This window comes from Alnus glutinosa, chromosome 1 (genome assembly GCF_958979055.1).
Source record: "Alnus glutinosa chromosome 1, dhAlnGlut1.1, whole genome shotgun sequence".
NCBI classification, from domain to species: domain Eukaryota; kingdom Viridiplantae; phylum Streptophyta; class Magnoliopsida; order Fagales; family Betulaceae; genus Alnus; species Alnus glutinosa.
In genome coordinates, this window is record NC_084886.1 from 35,586,504 (window position 1) to 35,612,516 (window position 26,013).

The window sequence follows — 26,013 nt, forward strand, 5'->3', positions numbered from 1 at the left end:
ATGACCGAGGGATCGATGCCGGGCATGTTTTCATGATTCCATGCGAAAACGTCTCTGTTTCTCTTGAGGAACAAAATTATCTCCTCCTTTAGTTTCTCGGGAAGTTGGGAGCCAATCTTCACTCTCTCACCCGGGCCTCCGACTTCGAACTCTTCCAAGTCCTCTGTCGGCTCCAGGGACTGTAATTGCTATTTCTCCTCTTCCGCAGTACTCTCTGCGTGGCCGGCCTTCAAGGTGGTGATATAGCACGTGCGGGCAGCCCTCTGGTCTCCTCTAACCACACCGACTCCCGAGCTAGTCGGGAACTTCATGCACAGATGGGGTGTTGAAGTTACAGCCCCCAAATCATTCAAAGCTGGCCTCCCCAGGATAACGTTATAAGCCGACCGCCCTTCCACCACTAAGAATTTTACCATAATCGTTTTCTCCTGGGGGCTAGTTCCTGCCATGACTGGTAGATCAATAGACCCGATTGGGAGGACCTGCTCCCCGGAAAAACCGACCAAGGGACCCCTCACTGGGACCAACTTCCCTTGTCCTATGCTCATCAGCTCGAAGGCTGACTTATATATTATGTCGGCGGAACTTCCAGTGTCGACAAGGACCCTGTGTATCTTATGATTTGCAATGGCTAAAGTCACCACCAGAGCGTCCGAGTGGGGGAGCGAGACCCCAACAAAGTCCTCATTCGAGAAACCAATGAGTAGGTCCTCATACTTCCTCATTTTCGGCGGTCTCTGGACCGAGTATATTTCGAACTCTTTCAGGTGCCTCGCATAAGCCTTACGCGCGGCACTTGAATCTCCTCCTCCTCCAAAACCACCCGATATCGTATGAATCTCGCGGAGGTTCTCCCGACCAGGCATTCGCGCTTGGCTCCTGCTTCTCTCTCGCCTGTCTCGGTCGGCCGGTCGATAGTTAGGTTCTCTATCATGGTCCCGGGGGCGCTCCACTCTTTCTCTGGGCTCTTCCCGATACCTCCGCTGCTGGTTCCTTCGTTCCTCGGGCTAGGGGTTCCGATCAAACCCCGGCGGACCCCGTTGACCCGCCAAGAAACGGACTAGCTTCCCATTCCGGATAAACTTCTCAATTAAGGCCCGTAAGGACCTGCAATTCTCTGTGCTATGTCCCTTCGACTCGTGGAAAGCGCAATAGTGGTCAGCCGTCCTCGGGTGGGGAGTTCCGACTATCTCCGCAGGTTTCTCATACATGGGATCCACTTTAATCGCCGCTAGGACCTCTTCGATGGGCGCGTTGAGGGGGGTCCAGTTGTAATCCTGGAATTTCTTCTTGATCCCGGGTTCCGATACCTCTTGCTTCTTGTGGAATTCCTTCTTCTTCTTAGACTTGTCCCCCTGATTAGAGGTTTGGCCGGTTGTTTTTCCGAGCAACGCTCGAAGAGTCTCTTCTTGGTTAATGAACTCCTCCGCCCTCTCCATGAACTCGTGCAAATAACTGGTCGGCTTCCGAGCGAGGTCAGCCATCAGCGGCCCATCCTTCCTAATCCCCTGATAGAGTGCCGAATGCACAAACTCTTCGGTGAGGCTCTCGGTGGTGAGCCTTGCCTGGTTGAAGCGCTGGAGGAACTCCTTAAGGGACTCATCTCGCCCCTGTTGTACTGACATCAAGGTGCCTGCCGGCTTCTTTCTTACAACTCCCGCCATAAATTGAGTTACAAACATTTTTCCGAATTCGTCAAAGCTTTGTATGGACTTCGGGGGAAGCCTTCTATACCAATCCCTGGCATTTCCCGACAAGGTCAGCGGGAAGGCGTGGTACGCCACCTCATCCGGGGTCCCTTGCAGCTCGAGATGAGCGCGGTAGTTGTCCAAATGCTCCACCGGATCCTCCTGCCCGGTGTAGGTCTTGATGTCGGGGACTTTAAACTTCTCGGGGAGGCGGAACGAGGCCACCCGGTCAGCAAAAGGGGAAGCCGACTTCTGGAGCAAATCTCCAGCTCTAGATGTGCTCCCGCTATGCTGGTGCTGCACCGCTTCTGTCAGCAGGTCACACCTCTGCTCCAGCTTCTCAATGATCTCCCTGAGCTTCTTATCCACTCTTTTCGACGCCCTGTTCTTCCGAGGTTTTTGATCCGCTGCATTATGGTTCTTCCTTCTTTCCTTCCGTCCTCCCTGACTGCTCGGTCGCATTTCTTCATCCTGCTCCACTTCCCCGACAGGCTGCGGGGTTGCCGAGTTTGAGTCTTCCCCATGTTGTTGTTGCAATTCTGCATTCTTCTTTTCCAACTCGTACATCTCCTTTTCCATCTGAGCTATTCTCTCATTGAGGATCTCCACTGTGGGGGACGGCCTTGAGGAAGACTCTCCCCCCTCCGGGCGCTCTCTCATCCTGTCCCCCCACGGGCCCCTCAGTGCTTCCGACCTTGTAGTCACCATTCCGGATTCGCAAGCAAGCTTTGCCAAAGCAAAGAGCGAGTTCCCACAGACGGCGCCAAACTCTTGATGCTGATTCCGGCCGGTGACGTAAGTCCTGCTTTAGGTGAGAGTATCCGATTGACCTGCAAATACAAAGAACACACAGTGGGTTTCCCCAGTGGTCCTCCTCCGACGCCCAAGTTAGATGAGGGATTTTTTAGAGAGAGAGAGAGATTGAACTTAGAACTTGTATCCAAAAAAAACTTAATACCTGGACCTTTCTATTTATAGGGGGTTGCCTCTTGAGGTTAGGTGGGAATATCCCGGCTTTTAGGGAACAGCGATTCCCTGCGCATGAACAGGTCCCAAGCGTGCTCTTGACAGTGATGAGCAGGTGGGCTCTTTAATGCTAGAGTATGGCGATCCAGGAAATCCCGGATCTTCGGGGGTTCAGCCACCTAATCGATCTCCTTTATCTGTACTGTCATCATTATCACTTGTCGGTTATCGGAATACCCTAACCGACCACTTGTCTAGCACCTAACCTACCGCTTGTCGGGCACAGATCTCGGGAAGGTGGTTCTGTCAGCAGTGTCGCATCCGACAACTTCCACTCGGGAAGGTTATCTTATCAACACAAATCACTTGGAGACATATTCCTCCATCTATGAGAAGGCAAAGCACAGCATGGCGTATTGGCTCGAAAGGTTGCCGACCGGACCTAGCCCCGGAGACGGTAACTAGTCTATTCAAATTGTGAAACTTCTTATACCACGGTTAAACCCAAGAAGACAAGCACATACTCGGGGTTCCTTTTTTTCTTAATTTATTATTATTTTTTTTCGTTGCTCGAGGTATAATTACTTATGTAGCTTTTGCCATATCGATTATACCGAAGTACTGTAAATGGAAAAAATAGATTCATTTACTTATTCAAATAAGTTGAGAGCCATTCTTTAATTTATATCTATTTCTCATATTTTGTTTTATATTTATTTTGTATTTCGAGTAATGCTATATAATATATTCTTATTTTATTAGGTTATTGATGTGACAGTGTCCATTAACTCTCAAATTAGTTTAAAAAATAAAGGACAAATTTTACGGGCTAATCCGCATTTTCACATCAACAGAACAAAATAAGAATATACACTTAAAAAAATTAGATTTATCGGTAATTCTCAGTGTTTATTTATAAGTGTATAATTAAATACATGCTCCCAATCGTAACGTCGTAACTTATTCTTCTTGTCGTAAACGTAACATCGGAAAACTTTTTGAGGAATGCTAAAGTGTTTTTTAGTGTTTTTCTGTTGTCCATCTAGAAGGATATAAATGTAATTAAAAAAAAATTAAAACATTGCATTAATGTCATTCAGAATGACATAAATATAATTTTTTTTATTACATTTATGTCATTTCAGATGAACACAAAAAAAACACTAAAAAAAACTCTAGTATTTCAAATGTTTTGCCACGTTTAGTATACGCAGCAAAACAAATTAACGCCGATAAAAGCTCAAGAAAGTTGAAGGCATCTTTCTATATGTTGATAATTTTATTGGAGTTAGTCAATATGCTAGTAGACATATATCTGGCCGATAAAGTTATTTTGACTTTACTTCAAGAGCTTCCTGGATTTCACTTCACACCAGAGGAAGATGCACGGGGACGTTCATTCGGAATTTGGGAGAATCGATGGGCCTTCGAGTAAAGATCTAAAACGAGCACATCTGTTTTTTCTGTTTTTCATTACTTACGTTTCTCTTCTGTACTGAGGAAAGGGGATGTTTCTACGGTTCTACCTATCTATGACTTTTTAAGTTATTGAAGTACGTTCTTTGGGTGTCACTATTATAGACAAAGGTTTTTTATTTATTTATTTTTTTTAATCTAATTGGGAATGGGTTACAATAGATCAAAACACCGTAAAAGAGGTGGGCTCCCTAATAACATGGCCAAAACGAAAACAACAATGTAGAAGTGTACAACTAAAAGGTAAAAAAATTGGACTAAACAAGTGATTTGATCCTCTCTGAATAGCCGTGTAAAGCAGTTACCGAGGCAAAAGGCCACAGATAAGGTCACAAACCTCAAGAGGTCCCTAAAACCTATATGAACTCCCTCAAGGAAGGAGCAACAACCAATATAAGGAAGCTGCAGCGTAAAAGACATTGTTGAAGTCCGAATCAGGAGCCGTTGTAACGTAATAACTAAAATTGGATGCACAAGCCTCCTTTACAAAATCAAACCACAAAAACACTGGGAGGCTATAACCCACAAAACACAAGCAACACAACAGATAAAATAGAAAAACTAAGCAACAAAACAAACAAAACATAAAATAATAATAATAATAACTAAAAAAACACAAACACAAACACCACAAAAAACCCCAAGGCAGCAACTGCGGCGGTGGAGAGAGTCATCTAGATGGAGTGTGTGGGCAACACACAAGAAGGCCACAAAGGGGGACTACAGAAAGCGGAATCGCCGCATCAATGAACAAAATTGGCAAAGGGTGACAGTTTGGGCTTTCAAAAACATTTACCATTTTTTTTTAATAAAAAACACATTATTAGCTTTTTTTTATACTTATTGTTGGTTTATTTTTATTGGTTGCATTCTGTAGACAAAAACACTACCATATCAGGGACACCATAATTCTAAAAGACCGGTAAAAGATTTATTGTAGAATATTAATCAAGAATGGAAAGGGTTGAACAAGGCAATATATGCATGGAATATCACTAAGAATGCAATGTTCTGATCAAGGAAAGATTCTAGAAGACTCTACAGCTCAGAAAGTTAGTTTTCTCTGCAGACCGTCCGGACTGCAGAAGCAACATCTGGACGCAAGTCACAGAACTATAATGTTCAATACCTGTTTGGACGGTCCAACGTATACGAACCACAGAGACCACCTATTTGCAAGCATGTCCGGACGCTCAAGTGAAGACTGCGGATGGAGAAGACCTTCCTTGCAATTGTCGGGATGCTAGGTCAAGTCGTTCGGACACGCTTCAGCAAAATCATAGGGTTTACTATTACTTGTCCGGACGCCGCCTATGAAAATCCGAATTTGTGTAGAATTAGGATTTCTGAAGCCTATTTAAAGGGGCTTTTAGGCATTGTTTCTTTAAGGATTCTGAATAGAATTCTAAGTGTACTAAGAGAATAGAGTTTAGGTAGAAATTGTTTTATGTATTAGAGTATTTGTGTTGTAACTGTTCAACCCTTTGAAGCCTAATTAGAGAGGAGCTCGATCTAGTTAAATGGTCAATTGAAGAACTCTCCAGAAGGGTCTGGTAGAGAGGTGCTCAAGTATAGGTACTTGTTAGAGTTCAAGGTACGACTACTGCAAGGGTATTGTGAGTACTACTATTTTGTAACTAACTATTTATTCTGTTAGTTGATTTCCTGAGTTTGGCTGCCTCGGAGTGGTTTTTCTCTTTGGTGCAAAGAGTTTCTACTTTGTAACCAAAATATTTTTGCCTATCTCTTTACTGCTTTTATATTTTAGTTGCTTGCTTGGTTGTGAGTAATTTTAGGAGTCTTTATCTCTCAATTAATATCAGAGCGGGTCCACTCGTTTTTGGATTAATTTCCTGAGTGTTATCCTAGACTCCATTTTTATCATGTCTTAACTTTATGACTGTTAATTGTAGATTAGAAGAAAAGGATGAATTCCAGAGTATTTATTCATTGGTTGAGAAAAATAAGCTGAAATTAGAGATTCTAATAAACAACATTTGAAAAGACTTAAAGATTTTGAAACTGAAAGAATCAAATTATTTGAAAAAATTAAGTCTTTAGAAGATGCCTTGAAAGAATCTCAAATTCCACTGAAAAGTTCTTCTAATTCAGAATTGAGTGTTGATATTGTTAATTCTCTGTCACATGCCACTATTGATTCTAGAATCATGTTTGTTAAGCCTAACATGTCCAATAATCAAACTCATAAAAAGTGTAGGGACAAAGGGAAAAATATAGATGTTCACGATCGTGAGAAATTTGAATCTAGAAACTCTAAATCTAGATTCATCCCTACTTGTCATCATTGTAGTATTGTTGGTCATACTCGACCAAACTACTTTCAGATTCGTTCTCAAAAACCTTGGGTTAAAAAGCTTGTACCTGGGAAAGATGAATTAGGATTTGAGAATCAAGTAAGGGCCTTAAGTGAAGAAGTTCAAATCGTTAGTGAAAAATTAGGGACTCTTACTTTTGATAAAAGGATTTCTGCCATGATTAGTAATAAAGAAAATCCCAAATAAAAACAAGTTTGGGTTAAAAAGGAGGATAATCTCTGTTTAGTTGCTCATACTGCCTTACGTATGGTTGGTACTTGTTTGTGGTATTTGGATAGTGGTTGTTCTAAACACATGACAGGTAATAAGACTCTTCTTAAAAAAATCAAGATGGGCAGAGATGGAAAGATCACGTATGGTGATGGCAGTCAATCGAAGGTCATCGGAAAGGGTCTAACGAAAATTCCGTGATTTCCGGGTTCTCAAGAAGGTCTATACATGGAAGGACTCAAGGCCAACTTACTCAACATCTGTCAGTTCTGTGACAATGATCTTGTGGTGCAATTTTCAAAGAAAGAATATAATATCTTCGATTGCAATGGCAAACGGCTGATGGGTGGAGAAAGAACTACAGATAACTGCTATGGATTGTCTAGTTTTACCTCAAAACCGCAAATCAAATGCAACAAGGCAACATTTGATAATTATGAGCTTTGGCATCAACTGTTAGGGCACTTGAATTACAATGATCTGATCAAGATTGCCAACAAAGAAGTGATCAAGGACTTGCCCAAAATTACCAAGATTGAAAAGGGAGTCTGTGGACCATGTCAGCTAAGAAAGCAAATTTGGGCAGCTCACAAGAAAACCTCAGGTATTCTTACTTCCAGGAATCTTAAACTTATTTATATGGATCTCATGGGGCCTACAAGAACTGCTAGCTTGGGGGGCAAGAAATACATCTTAGTCATTATGGATGACTATTCCCGATACACTTGGGTGTTTCTTCTTCGGGAAAAATCAGATGCAATTGATCAAGCTCAACAGTTGTTCAAGAAGATTCAGACTGAACAGAACTGCTCTATCACGAGAATCTGCAGTGATCATGGGCGAGAGTTTGAGAACTCGAGCTTTGAGGAATTCTGCGATTTCCATGGTATTTGGCAAGAATTTTCCTCACCCATCACTCTCCAACAGAATGGTGTAGTAGAGCAAAAGAATAGGGTTATTAAGGAGATGGCTCGAGTTATGATCCACTCCAACGATCTAGCACAACATTTTTGGGGAGAAGCTGTTAATATTGCCTGCCACATCATCAATCAAGTCTACTTGAGGCTCGAGACCAACAAGACTCCATAGGAAATTTGGTGGGGAAATAAGCCTACAGTAAAATATTTTTGGGTGTTTGGAAGAAAGTGCTACATTCTTCGAGACCAAGATGATCTTGGCAAATTTGATACTAAAAGTGATGAAGGAATCTTCTTGGGATACTCATTTGCCAATCGTGCCTACAAAGTATTCAACAATAGGACTCGGAATGTCATGGAATCAATCAATGTTGTGGTTGATGAAGAAGAAATTGCATCACTTATGTAACGACTCACACTTTTACAAAAAGGCGTAAGTGAAAATTTTGATTTCAACGTATCATTATGACATCAACAACGACATCATCAGAATATAAATTGACAACGGAATACATTTTTTCTTTTACAATAACACATCAGAGCTGACTGAATAACCTCAACATATAAAATAATAACCATTTGTTTTGATATAATAAAATACATCCAATTAACAACATACGTACCACATGCGGCATAAACATTACATAACCATTGAATATAACATTTACAAACTAAAGGTCTCATTCATAACCTAGCAGCTCCTGCCTTCGTTCTTGCAAAACTCGCATATAATTGTGGTTAACACCACAATCCCATACTGTGGTTGAATGAGTCAACGGTCCTTAACCACATAGTGACACGTTGATTTATATAACCATATACAATGCATCCAAATGTTGATAGTTATATCCATATACATATAATCACATTCACATATAATCATGCTACACATTCACATACCCAAATCCACATATTATCATGCTGGTTCATCTACTTTACCTCTTTACTACTCATAGCCACATCTCTTCTTAACACATTATTAGTGCTATATTCTCCGCTAATTTAACACATTATTAACGCTATCTTCTACGCTAATTTAACACGCCATTAGTCAACCACATACCTTATTCTTCTATCACTGTTTTTCTCTATTATTCCTTCAACCTTTGGTTCATCCGTCAGTCTTATCAGTGTATTAATGCCTTGGCACCTAAACTTTCGTTTATCCGTTGGTCTCCTCAATTCACTAACGCCTTGGTACCTAAACCTCCAGTCTTTTTATTAAGACTTATATCACACCACAGTATAATCATACAAACATCATATACATAACTTCAACCAAAACATGTTAAACAAATTAAATGCCAAACATCACACATACAATTAGATAAAACATCAATCACTACATTGCTAAAGACTAAACCACACGTATCATCCTCCGTAAGTAAGAAATACTCACAGTTCTTTCCTGCTACAAAGATTGATCCACAGATATAATCACTACAATATACATATATAATACAAGCAAATAGTGAATCAGTACAATTCACTAAACATATATTTTAACCCTGTACTCATTTCTGATTTCTTAATCCTATTATTAATTTGACATAGTAACGGCATATAAAATTCTTCAATATAATGCCTTATATTTCATGCGGGCATTATAACTGCATTTGTTATTTAATTATCAAAATACCCTTAACCATAACAATTATCAAAATACCCTATTTCATAAAGATTACCAAAATACATTTTTTTACTGAAATGATTCTTTTTACTCGGGCATCACAATGGCATGATTTATACTTCAATCACTTCACTCTGAAAATCTTATTTTAAAACATAACTTAAATCATTAAAGATAAGAATCTTATCAAAATATCTAAAATATCGTATTAAGATATTTTGTAAAACATTTCAAAATATCTACTGTAAATATCTCAAAATATCTTTTGACATATTTTGTAACACAATACTAAAAACAATCTTATCTTCTTTCTTAATCCGTTTTACTATCCTTAACATGTTCTTTCCTTTTCTTATCTATTCATTTTCCTTCTTTTCTATAAATCAAGAGATAACCTAGAGATGATCTTAGAGATTCTTACCTCAATTAAAACCCAAGAGAGAGAGATCCTTTTTTCCTCTTTGTTGCTAGACACCTGAGAGGAAGAGAAAGAGAGAAATTAAGAGAGTTTTGGGAGAATTTTGAGAATTTTTGAAGACGAATGGAAGAAGAGGTGCTACTCTATTTATACTAATTTGGATGGCCAAGATTGCACCATTTTGATCTGATCTAATGGCTTAGAAACCAACTTGGAGAACAAGTTTGGTGACTCATCAAAAATAATCATTAAACTTCAAAAATATCATTTACCTTCAATTCAATCTTATCTTATCTAAGCAAGATGATATGGTTTGAATGGCTAAGATTGATCACAAACTCATCTAAGGTCAAGGACATGTCGAGCTGGGTCATGACTCATTAAAAGAAAAGATGAGAATTGGATAAAAATCAAAAGACAATTGTTTCGGGTGAGATTCTGCATTTTTGCTGGAAGTCGATCGATCGCATTTTTCCACTATAGAATAATCAATCGATTGCATTTCAATTGATCCATTTTTACACTATGAAATAATCGATCGATTTATTATACTTAGTCAGATTTTCATTCGCTTCAGTACCTATATAACTAAATCGCTCGATCGATTTCTAATTCTATCAATTTGTCGATTCTAACCTCGCACGATTGATTCTAAGTTAATATATAATCGCTCGATCGATTATACTTATCTAGAATCCCAATCCATTTTAAACTTTAAATATATTGTCACTAAGTATTTGATTCCTTTAAACCTAAATTGATGAATATTTATGAATAAATATTCATATTTAGTTTATTAGGCCTGAAATCCTATTTTAAGATATTTTATTCAATATCTTAAAATACGGGGTATTACATCCCTCTCCCCTTAACAAAATTTCGTCCCCGAAATTTGAAAACCATTAAGTTTTCAGCGGAGATTTAGATTTCTAAATCTAAAGTCAAAACGACTCAGATTTTAAGATATTTATTTTAACTGATAATGCTTATCTATACTTACATAAAAATCTAATTTATTCCATCATTCCCATTTCCATTTCTTTGCTTCAACGTAAAGGTTTGCTCTTATTGTAGTCCTCGTCTATTTGTTCGTCCGTGTTAGCAGTATCTGATCAGATCATTGTATCATCAAAATACCTCAAGTGAGACCCTGACATTCCATCTTATTTCTTATTGTTGGAATTCCATTCTACGTTATTGAAATTCCACCTCCCAATCTTAGGGAAGAACCTTATTCAAGGTCTAACATCTCAATTAAAAGACCGTCGTTATTCGGCCTTAGGTATCCATAGGGTCGGAGTTTCCTTCCATTAGAAAATCTATAAACATTAATTCTGAGTCTAATCATTCCTATCCTCAAGTAAGACACAATCTTTAATTCTTCAAACCTCGACAATATTAATCATATCATTTGCAATAATTCCCATTTAGTAAGAATTCAAAATCAAGATAGCACCATCCTCAAAATATGACAGTCTATCTCCAAAATTTTAACCTATGGAATTCTCCAATGATAATACCAGGTAGCTGTTTATTCGAATTGAGTTATATCCTCGAAATTTACCTCAAACATAAATCTGTAATATATCATAGGCACATAGATCAGATCAATCATGACTATTTTTTATTTCATGACTAAGGTATAAAGCTTAAGATCAAATCCTATAATATAATCCTTCCTTGCTTATCCTCAACAAAAGTGTAAGATAATGATGTCTCTTAATCCTATCTTCAAATTATTCTATAAATCTCAATTTATAAATTAGACATTATACATACGTTCCATTGTAATGTTTAACCTCAAAGATAGCTCAACTATCAATCAGAGATATATATATGCTTAATACCCAATTCAATAAATCAATGATCCTAAAATAGCAAGGCATAAACATCAAGTATCAAAATCTGCTACCTTGTTTCTGATACCTGATTTAGGAATAACTTCCTTTTATCTACCATGTAGCATTTCTCACTTTCCTAAAATCAACTAGGCACCAATATTATAACCTAGTCTCCATATTTGTCATAATCATTATATCATAATTCCAGATAAATGAAACTTAATACCATTATTCCATAGATATGATTTTCAATCTAAATAAACTCCAGAAATGGATTTAGTTTCACGTATTGTTCTTCAATATCAACTTAAGTTCTTTTCTACATAATCTTCCAAATTTCTTTCAATAACTCGAAGCATATCTCATTAAAAATTACCTCAAAAATATCAACCTATCATCAAAGTTTCAATCTTTGACTAATAACATAAGATCAACCTTTACCCTTCTAAGACCTCAAGCTTTAACCAATATAAATCAATTAGCTAATCTTTAAGACTTTATAAATTTATTATAACAGCTCATATCCCTATAGAATCGTCAAAAGGGTTGTTAGTATTTTGGCCTCATTCTGTATTTGGACAAAATCACTTACGTGTAAAGATGCTGTAAACAGGGGTTCCACTATTCAGAGTCTGCAAAGTCAAAAGAAATTCAAGTTCCCTGTCAGTCGTCCGAACGATCGAGCCATCCCGTCCGGACGCCTATCTGTCCACTGATCCATCCGTCTGGATGACGTGTCAGCCCGTCCGGACGCTAGACAGACCAGCATCATCCGTCCGGACGAAGTATTTATTCCGTCCAGACCCCATACTGTATCGAGAAGTTTCTGTGCCAGCTTGCATCTGTCCGGACGTTTCAGCAGCATGTCTGGACGCCTCCCAGTACTCGATCAGTTTCTGATTTCCTTCCAAGTTCCAAGAAATGGAAGATCAATCAACCGTCCGGACGATGTGGTATCTTGTCCGGACGCGCGTCTCCGTAAGGCAAGAATCGCAATTCAAATATGACCGTCCGGACGCGCTTGCATCAAAGAAGGAAATTGTCGATTCGACTTCAACCGTCTGGACGACTGCCATCATGGTCTGGACGCAAGCATTTCTGATATGGAAATTGCGTGTTGAAGAATAGCCGTCCGGACGCCCATCCCCCATGGTCCAGACGTTCGAGAGCCTTATAAGGAAATTACTTGCAGCGGACGTGCGACCGTCCGGACGATGTGCCATCCCGTCCGGACGATGTCCTTAAACAGGAAAGATTTCTCCGTAGGAATTTCAGAAAATCTATTCTCACAGTTGTCCGTCCGGACGGTGCCTAGGTATATTTTGCCTGACGCTCATTTGAGCCCCCAGCCTATAAATAGAGGCCTCTGGGCACTATGAACTGGGAGAATTCGGTGTGAATTCCTCACTTGCTTAGAAACATGATATTTCCTCTGAAGCCGTTCTACAAGTGTGATGTGCTGTAAACTGAAGTCTATCTTAGAGGTTGGCTCTAAGGTAAGGAGTTCCATTGAAGACCCCTTCAGGTAGGTGAACCTGGTTGGGAAGCGTTCGTGTTGGGTTACACGTCAGAGATCAAGGTACGACCACTACATCGGTACATGTGAGTGTTACCATCTTATATCTAGCTATGTCTTCTGAATAGTGGAATTCCTGGGTTTGGCTGCCCCAGAGTGGTTTTTCTCTTAACTGAGTTTCCACTTCGTCAACAAAAATCTGTGTGTCATTTACTTTCCGTTGTGCTTTAATTTTTGTTGACACTTATGCACACACTTTATTTTTAGAAGTCAATTCAATTTTTCAATTGGTATCAGAGCTTGGTACACTCTGAGAAGATTAAATTCTTGAGTGTTATTTTTTTTTACTTCTACCATGTCTAAATTGAGTATGGACAATGTTGCTTCTATTTCCCATGATATGTATTTGCATAGAACCATGTTTACTAAGCCTGTCATATCTCATAATCATACTCATTCTGTCAGTAAGGATAAAGGGGCAAATCAATCTATACCTACGTGTCATCATTGTAGTATTAGTGGTCATATTCGCCCAAATTGTTTCCAAATTAGGTCTCAGCAACCTTGGAACAAAAGTCTTATCCCTAGAAAAGAAGAACCAGGTCTTCAAGAACAAGTCAGCATGTTAAGTGATCAGGTTAGTCTCATTAGTGAGAAGTTAGCATACCTCATCCCTAATAAGCAAAAGTCTGTCCTGGTTAGAAAACATAGGAAAACTTCCAAACAAGTCTGGGTCAAAAAGGAAGATAATCTGTGCTTAGTTTCTCATACTGCACTAAAAATTCTTGATACTTGTTTGTGGTATTTTGATAGTGGCTGCTCTAAACACATGACAGGTGATAAGACTTTGCTAAAAGAAGTTCAGATGGGCAAAGGTGGATGGATCACCTATGTAGATGGAAGCCAATCCAAAGTTATCGGAAAAGGGACTATTGACATTCCAGGCCTCGGAACCTCTCAAGAGGCACTATATGTAGAAGGGCTCAAAGCTAATCTTCTCAGCATCAACCACTTCTGTGACAATGATCTAGTTGTGCAATTCTCCAAGAAGGAATGCAATATATTTGACAGCAGTGGGAAGTGGCTTATGGGAGGAAAAAGAACTGCTGACAATTGCTATGGTCTTTCCGGTCTAACCACCGATCCTCAGATTTTCTAGAATAAAGCCACTATAGACAACAGTGAGCTGTGGCACCAGAGGTTAGGTCATCTGATTTTTTCTAATATGTTAAAAATTGCAGGCAAAGGCATTGTTGAAGGTTTGCCTAAAATAGAGAAGACTGAAAAAGGAGTCTGTGGGGCTTGTCAACTAGGGAAACAGACTCGAACTGCTCATAAGAAGACCTTAGGTATTCGTACTTCCAGAAATCTAGAATTACTGCACATGGATCTCATGGGTCCCACTAGAACTGCTAGTCTAAGTGGGAAAATATATATTCTGGTTATTGTAGATGATTTCTCTCGATTTACTTGGGCCATTCCTATTCGAGAAAAATCTGATGCTTTTGATGTAGCTCAGCATTTGTTCAAGAAAATTCAGGTTGAGCAAAATTGCCAGATTATGAGAATCCGCAGTGATCATGGAAAAGAGTTCGAAAATTCCAAGTTTGAAGAATTCTGTCTCTCTTATGGAATCAAGCAGGAATTTTCCTCACCTATTACTTCTCAGCAGAATGGAGTTGTTGAAAGGAAGAACAGGGTAATTCAGGACATGGCTCGTGTGATGATCCACTCAAAGAACCTTGCTCAACACTTCTGGGGAGAAGCTGTAAACACTGCGTGTCATATCATCAACAGGGTCTACCCTAGCCCTGAAACCAACAAGACTCCCTATGAAATCTGGCGAGGTAAGAAACCTATAGTCAAGTATTTCAAAACCTTTGGAAGTAAATGCTATATACTTCGTGACAGGGAGAATCTTGGAAAGTTTGATTCCAAGAGTGATGAAGGCATATTCTTGGGATATTCCATAAACAGTCGTGCTTACAGGGTCTTCAATAAAAGAACAGAGACTGTGATGGAATCTATTAATGTAGTCGTTGATGATGAAGAAGTTGAGAGACCAAGCAGCAGGGAGGAAAGTCAGCTCAATTCAGCAGCCCCATCTGATATTATTGAGTCTTCTCCAAATGAACCTTCTTCCACTGCTCTAGAGACTACTCCCACTACCTCCGAAGATGAGGATACTCCAGTTGATTCTTCTAGGAAATCATGAGTAAGGCTTAATCATCCACCTCAGCAGCTTCTTGGGAATTTAGATGAGGGGCGGAGACTGAGAAGCAAAGTCATCCAGCCTGCTAGTGAAGTAGCTAATCAAGTCTCCTATAGCTGCTATCTCACTCAGACAGAACCCAAGAAAGTAGATGAAGCCCTACAAGATGAAGGTTGGGTATCTGCAATGCATGATGAACTCTATCAATTCACCATAAATGATGTCTGGACCTTGGTTCCCCGTCCTGCATAACAGAATATCATTGGAACCAAGTGGATCTTCAAAAATAAAACTGATGAGTATGGTACTGTGGTTCGAAATAAGGCCCGTCTTGTTGCACAGGGATATACCCAGATAGAGGGAGTAGATTTTGATGAAACTTTTGCTCCGGTTGGCAGGTTAGAATCCATTCGAATTCTTCTTTCTATTGCCTATCACCTTGATTTCAAGCTATACCAGATGGATGTAAAGAGTGCATTTCTGAACGGTGTTCTTCAAGAAAAAGTCTATGTAGAACAGCCAAAGGGTTTTCAAGATCCTCATCATCCCCATCATGTGTACAAGCTAAAGAAGGCTCTCTATAGGCTTAAGCAGGCGCCTCAAGCATGGTATGAGCGCCTCACCACTTATCTCTTGGCCAAGGGATTCACAAGGGGACAAGCTGATCGAACTCTGTTTATCAGGCAACAAGGTACCCACAAGCTCATCTCTCAGATTTATGTTGATGACATTATTTTTGGAGCTACCTTAGACTCTCTTGCCCATGAGTTCTCTGAGGAAATGAAGCAGGAATTTGAGATGAGTATGATTGGTGAGCTGAACTACTTCCTTGGCCTTTAAGTCAAGCAAACTGATGAGGGTATCTTCATCTCTCAGTCTAAGTATGCCAAGGATCTGGTCAAACGATTTGGATTGGATGGAAAGAGTCGTGCTCGCACCCCCATGAGCACCAGTGTCAAGATTAGCAGTGATCTTGCAGGAAAATCAGTTGACCCATCCCTTTACAGGAGCATGATAGGAAGCCTCCTGTATCTTACAGCCAGCCGGCCAGACATTGCCTTCAGTGTAGGAGTTTGTGCTCGTTTTCAAGCCAATCCTAAGGAATCTCACCTCACTGCAGTAAAGCGTATCATCAGGTATGTAAATGATACCCTTTCTTATGGTATTTGGTATTCTAGAGAAACAAATCTTGTTGTTGCAGGATACTCTGATGCAGATTGGGTTGGAAATGCTGATGATCGAAAGAGCACCTCAGGAGGATGTTTCTATGTGGGGAACAATCTTGTAGCTTGGATGAGCAAGAAACAAGCCTCCATATCTCTCTCCATTGCTGAGGCTGAGTATATTGCTGGGGGTAGCTATTGTACCCAATTACTGTGGATGAAGACATTGCTAGGGGACTACGGATTCTCTCAAGATACTATGATTATCAACTGTGATAATACTAGTGCTATCAATATTTCCAAGAACCTTGTTAAGCATTCTCGGACCAAGCACATCGACATCAGGCATCACTTCTTACGTGATCTTGTGGAATCCGAGGTAGTATCACTCTCATTCATCCCCACTGAAAATCAATTGGCTAACATTCTTACCAAACCTCTAGATGGTAGCAGGTTTGAGTCTCTTCGGAAAGTCATTGGTGTCTGTGCCATGTCCTAGACATGATGTTTCCATGCTAGGATGAACTCTTTGTCCTCTGATAGCATGATGGTGTAATAATAATAAAAAAATAAAAAAATAAAAAAAGGGGGGTGGGGAGTCTTCGTAGCAGGTTAAGTCTCTCACAAGGTATGTCAGCTACTTCATGTATTCTCTCTGTTTTACTAGTTTGTTGATCATTGATATATTATGTTTACATGTGGGTGAAAACATTAGTCTGACATGTACAAAAGTTTTTCCTGCTTATTGTTCTGGTTAATAGCAGCTTGTCTCATGTGATGACCTCGTGCACTATCCTAGACTCACCAGAGGTACGCATTTTTCCTTCTCTGACTCTTTACTCCTAGAATTTTTGGATAAGAGAAGAGGTTTTTGCTTGGATGGCCAAATTGACCACAGGCTAGTTGAACCTAGCACCTAGAAATTTTGGCACTCCCTACAGTTTGCAATATCATAAGTTACAAGCAGTAATTCATTAAAAGTTTTGTGCTTTAAATTGTTTAATCACTGCTTATGTGCTTAAATTTACCTTGCCCTCTATGAGCAAGTAAAACTTTTTACCTTGTCCTATATGGTGCAAGTAAAACAGAATATGTGTTGTTTCTTAGGGGGAGTGTATCAGATGAGGGTGTCTAGGCCCTAGCAAGTTATAAGGTTTGACTTTTGGCTAATCTATCTCTGATTTTCTATTGTTTAGAAAATCTGGTGGTTTCTTGTCATTTTTGTAAAATGCAAACCTTATGGATAAGAGCCTTCACACACACACGCTTTACAAGAGTTGAGCATGCTATCTTCATTATTTTGGCAGGGTAACTTTTGTCTGTGTTATACTTGTCTATCACCTCCATGCTCTCATAATATTGACTTGCTTTATGACTAGTTTTTCAGATAGAAATACTTGTGTGTGCTACTTTCCATGTGAAGGCCCTAACTTTGCTGATTTCGCTCTCTTCACAAGGTTTCGTCAGCATCCTTGTTCAGTCTTTGTTTTTGATAAACTGTTGAACTTATATTACTCTGTTTCCCGGGTCCTTCTGAGACCGTTAGGGGGAGTAATCTTTATGACAGTTAGTTTTTATTACTCTGTTTTACCCTTTGTCTCTTTGTGACAAAAAGGGGGAGTAATTTTTATTTTCGACCGGGAATGTTTTTCCAAACCGGTCAAGTGATTTTTGTCCCAGAATGGCCAAAGGGGGAGTTTGTTAGTATTTTGGCCTCATTCTGTGTTTGGACAAAATCACTTAAGTGTAAAGATGCTGTAAACAGGGGTTCCACTATTCAGAGTCTGCAAAGTCAGAAGAAATTCAAGTTCCCTGTCAGCCGTCCGAATGCCTATCTGTCCACTGATCCATCCGTCTGGACGACATGTCATCCCGTCCGGACGCTAGACAGACCAGCATCATCCGTCCGGACGAAGTGTTTATTCCGTCCGGACCCCATATTGTATCGAGAAGTTTCTGTGCCAGCTTGCATCCGTCCGGGCGTTTCAGCAGCATGTCCGGACGCCTCCCAGTACTCGATCAGTTTCTGATTTCCTTCCAAGTTCCAAGAAAGGGAAGATCAATCAACCATCCGGACGATGTGGTATCCCGTCCGGTCGCGCGTCTCCGTAAGGCAAGAATCGCAATTCAAATATGACCATCCGAACGTCTGACAGCCGTGGTCCGGACGCGCTTGCATCAAAGAAGGAAATTGCCGATTCGACTTCAACCGTCCGGACAACTGCCATCATGGTCCGGACGCGCGCATTACTGATATGGAAATTGCGTGTTGAAGAATAACCGTCCGGACGCCCATACCCCATGGTCCGAACGTTGGAGAGCATTATAAGGAAATTACTTGCAGCGGACATGCGACCGTCCGAACGATGTGCCATCCCGTTCGGACAATGTCCTTAAACAGGAAAGATTTCTCCGCGGGAATTTCGGAAAATCTGTTTGCATAGTTGTCCGTCCGGACGGCCCATGTCCACCGTCCGGACGGTGCCTAGGTATATTTTGCCTGACACTCATTTGAGCCCCCAGCCTATAAATAGAGGCCCCTGGGCACTATGAATTGCGAGAATTTGGTGTGAATTCCTCACTTGCTCAGAGAAGTGATATTTCCTCTGAAGCCGTTCTACAAGTGTGCTGTGCTGTAAACCGAAGTCTATCTTAGAGGTTGGCTCTAAGGTAAGGAGTTCCATTGAAGACCTCTTCAGGTAGGTGAACCTAGTTGGGAAGCGTTTGTGTTGGGTTACACGTCAGAGATCAAGGTACGACCACTGCATCGGTACATGTGAGTGTTACTGTCTTGTATCTAGCTATGTCTTTTGAATAGTGGAATTCCTGGGTTTGGCTGCCCCAGAATGGTTTTTCTCTTAACTGAGTTTCCACTTCGTCAACAAAAATCTGTGTGTCATTTACTTTCCGCTGTGCTTTAATTTTTGTTGACACTTATGCACACACTTTATTTTTAGAAGTCAATTCAATTTTTCAAGGGTGATGTATCTTGACCTATTCACCATAACCGTTCATCATGTCTACAAGTTGATCTTAACATAGTAAATCAGTAAACTTGATTTTACTCCAAGTGACCATCAAGATGGATTTTAATTTCATATGTTGTTCTCATTCATCAAGAAAGGTGTAAGAAAATCATATTTTATATAGTACCATGATCTTTATATAGTACTATTATCTATTACAAAAGTCGATCTATAGAATATGGTGGGTACATGTACTAACCCTTAGGTATCTATTTCCAAATCTACAAATTTTTCTCTATCCTCATCAGTAAGGATAAGAGCATACGTCCGTGCTTGTTGTGGAGATTCACCTTCTTGTAGTCCTGATCCTTCAGCTAGGATCTTGTAGAGCATTGCTTCCGGAAAGGACCAAACTTACCACACTTGAAGCAAGTCAGGCCAATCATCTTACATTCCCCTACATGTATTCTTCCACACTTGTTACAAGGACGTTCTTATTCTCCTAGTTCCAGTGGATAACCTTGAACTATGGTTAACTTGGATTCTTCCTCTATTGCTAGCCTCTTCAGTTTATTGGCTGCGGCGGTTTCACGCATTCCTATTTCCGCAAGAGAGGCAACCTAAACCAACCTGGTGTAGTCCTTGATCTCGTGGCACATAACCCTTTCCTTGATCTATGGGTTTAGACTGTTCTCAAAGCATTCAACTTTTGATTCCTCGTCCGGGGTTAGGTTAGCGTTGAACCTAGTGAGTTCTATGCATCTGGCGGAGTATTGTTCCACTGTCATGTCGCCCTAGAGAAAATTTTGAAATTCAATAGCTTTCAGTTGCCTTTGAGCTCTTGGGAAGAATCGCCTGTTGTATTCAACTTTAAATAGATCCTAGGTGACTACCATTTCGTTTGGGGGTTCTGTTAGCAATACTTTCTTAGAGGTCCACCATCTTTGGGCTTCGCTTGTCAGCTTCAGTCCGATGTACCGGGCCCTTTGTTCGTGGGTGCAGCCAAGAGTATCAAACAATACTTCGATGTCAGTGAGCCACGCCTCAACTGCGCTTGGTCCTTCTATGCCTTTGAATGATTGAAAGTTGTGACTAGAAAAGTCACGGAGTGAACAACCTAGACGTTCGACTTGGTTGTTGGGTTGTGGCACACGTGCTATCGCTTCGGAGAATTGTGTGGACTTGTCAGCCATGAATTGGATTAAGGCTAATTTGAATTGTGGGAGTGGATTCCTTTCATTACCATCTTCATGGTGAGGTTTGTCTTAGTTCTTACGACGGCGATAACACGGCATCTTTTTGTGTTACGATATTTTGTTAATCAAAAAAAGGTAACACCATTTATTTGGACCCAATAAAAATCACATGGATATTTCCTATTCGAATTATTAATCGAAAGACGCTTTTCAAGTGTCATGACATCTAGTTTATTAAACCTATTGAAAAGTGTTTATTCAATCTTTTCTAAATGACAATCTTATCATTCATTTAATAACCTAAAGGAGTGAACAAACACAATCATTGACAAATCACAACACTAAGCACATAATCTAAAATAACGTTACGTGTCAAGTGTACATAGACATGCATAGCACACATTCTCAAAAAAATTTCATAAAAATTTTCTTTGTTTCAAAACCTTTTGAAAACATACAATAATAATACAAGAATGAGTAGTCTCATTCCAGAATAAGAGTTTATCTCCATCTATTCATTGGGAGAAATAAGAGTTTAACTCCTTATTTAATGGATTGTTATACACGAATGGACATTCCCATCCTGGAATAAAAAGTTTTACTCCTTGCGTTCAGAGGAGGAATAGAAAGTTTTACTCCTTGCGTTCAGAGGAGAAATAAGAATTTTACTCCTTATTTAATGGAGTGTCTTAGTTACTATTAGAGACAAATTAGAAACAAAGATAGTTATATAATAAAGATATATCATTTTCATAAAACTTTTGTTTCAACAGTATTTTCATTACTTCCAAACACCATTTCATCGCATCTAAATATCATTTTACAAACAAAAGTAACAATATTGAAAGATATACTCGATATACTTAAAACATTTTCTGAGGGTTCAAATCCAAAACAGATTCTATTGTAAACCCTTTTTTTAGCATGCAATCATGCAAATATATATATCCAACCTGCCAATCAAATCTATGAGCTACTAACTAGAAGTTGTATCAATATGTTCTCTACCACACAAATGATATTGATATGTTTACTAACATGATTAGCAAGAGACATATATATAAAGATCATACAATGCATATATGATCACGATTAGCAAAGAAACACATAATCATCGAAGTCATATTATGCATACATCCTTATAATTATCACAGGTACATATCATCATCAACATTACACAATGCAAGAATAGATGACCATATCTAAGAAATCCTAACTATTGACAACAGTTATTAATCTCATCAACCATAATATTTCACACAAAAGCTTTTATAAAAACTTGTTTAATTTACCTATAGCTCTTATGTTACCTCTTAGACTTCTAAGGTCATATTTGATAGTACTTTGAGCAAAACTGTTATGGCATTAAACTAAAACTTACTAAGGTCACCTTAAGACACTAAAGGTTCACTGGGTCTTAAAGCCAACCGCTTTGATACCAACTGTAACGACCCGCACTTTTACAAAAAGGCATAAGTGAAAATTTCAATTTTCACGTATCGTTATGACATCAACAACGACGTCATCAGAATATAAATTGACAGCGGAGTACATTTTTCTCTTTTACAATAACTCATCAGAGCTGACTGAAAAACCTCAACATATAAAATAATAACCATTTGTTTTGATATAATAAAATACATCCATTTAACAACATACGTGCCACATGTGGCACAAACATTACATAACCATTGTATATAACATCTACAAACTAAAGGTCTCATCGATAACCTAGCAACTCCTGCCTTTGTTCCTGCAAAACTCGCATGAAATTGTGGTTAACACCACAATCTCATACTGTGGTCGAGTGAGTCAACATTCTTCAACCACATAGTGACACACTGATTTATATAACCATATACAATGCATCCAAATATTGACAATTATATACACATACATATAATCACATTCACATGTAATCATGCTACACATTCACATACCCATATCATGCTGGTCCATCTACTTTACCTCTTTACTACTCATAGCGACATCTCTTCTTAACACATTATTAGCTCTATCTTCTCCACTAATTTAACACATTATTAACGCTATCTTTTCCGCTAATTTAACACATTATTAGTGCTATCTTCTCCGCTAATTTAACACGCCATTAGCCAACCACATACCTCATTCTTCTATCACTGTTTTTCTCTGTTATTCCTTAAACCTTTTGTTCATCCTTCGGTCTTATCAATGTATTGATGCCTTGGTACCTAAACTTTCGTTTATCCGTTGGTCTCCTCAATTCACTAAGGCCTTGGTACCTAAACCGCCAGTCTTTTTATCAAGACTTATATCACACTACAATATAATCATACAAACGTCATATACATAACTTCAACCAAAACATGTTAAACATTTTAAATGCCAAGCACCACACATACAATTAGATAAAACAGCAATTACAACATTGTTAAAGACTAAACCACACATATTATCCTCAGCGAGTAAGAAATACTCACAGTTCTTTCCTGTCACAAAGATTGATCCATAGATATAATCACTACAATATACATATATAATACAAGCAAATGGTGAATCAATACAATTCACTAAACATATATTTTAACCCTATACTCATTTCTGATTTCTTAATCTTATTATTGTTTTGACATAGTAACGGCATATAAAATTTTTCAATTATAATGCTCCATATTTCATGTAGGCATTATAACTGCATTTATTATTAAATTATCAAAATACCCTTAACCATAACAATTACAAAAATATCATTTTTCATAAAGATTACCAAAATACCATTTTTTTTTTTTTACTGAAAAATGAATCTTTTTACTCGGGCATCACAATTGCATGATTTATACTTTAATCACTTTGCTTTGAAAATCTTATTTTAAAATATAACTTAAATCATTAAAGGATAAGAATCTTATCAAAATATCTAAAATATCTTATTAGGATATTTTGTAAAATATCTCAAAATATCTTCTAGGATATTTTGTAACACAATACTAAAAACAATGTCATCTTCTTTCTTAGTCCGTTTTACTATCCTTAACACGTTCTTTCCTTTTCTTATCTATTCATTTTCCTTCTTCTTTTTTTTTTTTCTACAAATCAAGAGATAACATAGGGAGGATCTTAGAGATTCTTACTGAAAATTGAAATTGACTTCTAAAAGTAAATAGCAAGTTTGTGCATAAGTATTAACAAAAATAAGCACAATGGAAAATAAATGACACAAAGATTTTTGTAAACGAAATGGAAACTCAGTTAAGAGAAAAACCACTCCGGGGCAACCAAACCCAAGATATCCACTATTCAGAAGACAAAGCTAGATACAAGATAGTAACACTCACATATACCCGATGCAGTAGTCGTACCTTGCTCTCTAACGTGTAACCCAACACGAACGCTTCCCAACCAGGTCTCCTACCTGAAGGGGTCTTCAATGGAATCCTTTACCTTAGGGCCAACCCCTAAGATAGACTTCAGGTGTAGCACAGCAACAGCACACTTGCAATGGCTTCAGAGGGAACTAATAACTTCTCTGAGCTCTGATGGAATTCAATACCGAATTCTTATAGTTCTCAATGCCCAAGGGCCTCTATTTATTGGCTGAGGAGCAGAATGGGCGATTGCATAGATATAAGTGGGCACTGTCCGGACGGTGAACCTGGGCCGTCCGGACGGACAACTGGGCGACAGGATTTTCGTAGAATTTCATTGAAAATCTTTCATGTTTAAGAGCCACGTCCGGACGGTGAGACACATTTGTCCGGACAGTCGCACGTCCGCTGTAAGTAACTTCCATATAAGGCCTCACGCGTCCAGACCAAGGGGGATGAACGTCCGGAAGGAAATTCTTCAACACGCAATTTCCATATCTACTATGCGCACGTCCGGACCAAGGCTAACAGACATCCGGACGATTGAAGTCGAATCGGCAATTTCCTTGATTGTTGAAAACGCGTCCGGACCAAGGCTGACAGGCGTCCGGATAGTGACACTTGAATTGCGATTCTTGCCTTAAGGAGACGCGCGTCTGGACGGTTGAATCTGTCTTCCCATATTTGAACTTGGAAAGAATCTGAAGCTGGTCGAGTTGTGAGAGGCGTCTGGACGGGCTGCTGATACGTCCAGACGGATGCAAGCTGGATAGAAACTTCTCGACACAGTGGAGAGTCTGGACGAAAATGTACGTCGTCCAGACGGATGATGCTCGGTCTGTCTGGCGTTTGAACGGTATGGCACGTCGTCCGGATGGATGAAACAGTGGACAGATGAGCGTCCGGACGGGATGGTATGATCGTCCAGACGGCTGACAGGGAACCTGAATTCTTCGATCTTTCACGCAATGCAGAGTCTTCTGAGAGTTCTCTGAATAGTGGAATCCATGTTTACAGCATCTATACACACAAGTGATTTTGTCCAGAATGAGGCCAAAATACTAACACTTACCTCAATTAAAACCCAAGAGAGAGAGATATTTCTTTCCACTTTGTTGCTAAACACCCGAGAGGAAGAGAAAGAGGGAAATTAAGAGAGTTTTGGGAGAATTTCAAGAATTCTTGAAGAAGAATGGAAGAGGTGCTACTCTATTTATACTAATTTGGATGGCCAAGATTGCACCATTTTGATCTGATCTAATGGTTTAGGAACCAGCTTGGAGAACAAGTTTGGTGACTCATCAAAAATAATCATTACACTTCAAAAATATCCCCTATCTTCTATTCAATCCTATCTTATCTAAGCAAGATGATATGGTTTGGAAGGCTAAGATTGATCACAAACTCATCTAAGGTCAAGAACATGTCGAGCTGGGTCATGACTCATCAAAAGAAATGATGAGAATTGGATAAAAATCAAAAGACAATTGTTTCAGGTGAGATTCTGCATTTCTGCAGAAAGTCGATTGATCGCATTTTTACACTGTAGAATAATCGATCGATCTCATTTTGATCAATCCATTTTTACACTATAAAATAATTGATCAATCTATTATACTTTATCAGATTTTCATCCACTTCAACACCTATATAACTAAATCGCTCGATCAATTTCTAGTTCTATCAATTGGTCAATTCTAACCTCATACAATCAATTCTAAGTTAATATATAATCGCTCGATTGATTCTATAATCGATCGATCGATTATACTTAGCTAGAATCCCAATCCATTTTAAACTCTAAATATATTGTCACTAAGTATTTGATTCCTTTAAACCTAAATTAATGAATATTTATGAATAAATATTCATATTTAGTTTATTAGGCTTTAAATCCTATTTTAAGATATTTTTTTCAATATCTTAAAATACGGAGTATTACAACTTAGCAAGGGTGAGACATCCGAGCCTACAAACACTCATTTGGAAGCATCCGGCTTAATCACAGGTGCAGTCAAGCCTCCTTATGATGAGCAAGCCCCTCTTACTCAAGTCACCTTTTCTCAAGAAGCTGTGCCCATTGAAAATCCAGCAATAGACTTTGACTCCTCTCGAGACGAACTTGAAACTG

General features: G+C 39.1%; 1 long non-coding RNA gene across 1 annotated transcript in view; it reads left to right on the forward strand.

Annotated features, from left to right (window-relative positions):
• The first annotated feature begins 3,020 nt into the window (after positions 1-3,020).
• LOC133858814 (uncharacterized) overlaps positions 3,021-26,013 on the forward strand; it is a 57,359-nt gene continuing 34,366 nt past the window's right edge. The window contains exon 1 of the long non-coding RNA XR_009898603.1: positions 3,021-3,229. This is a non-coding gene — a long non-coding RNA (uncharacterized LOC133858814). The remainder of the gene's footprint in view (positions 3,230-26,013) is intronic.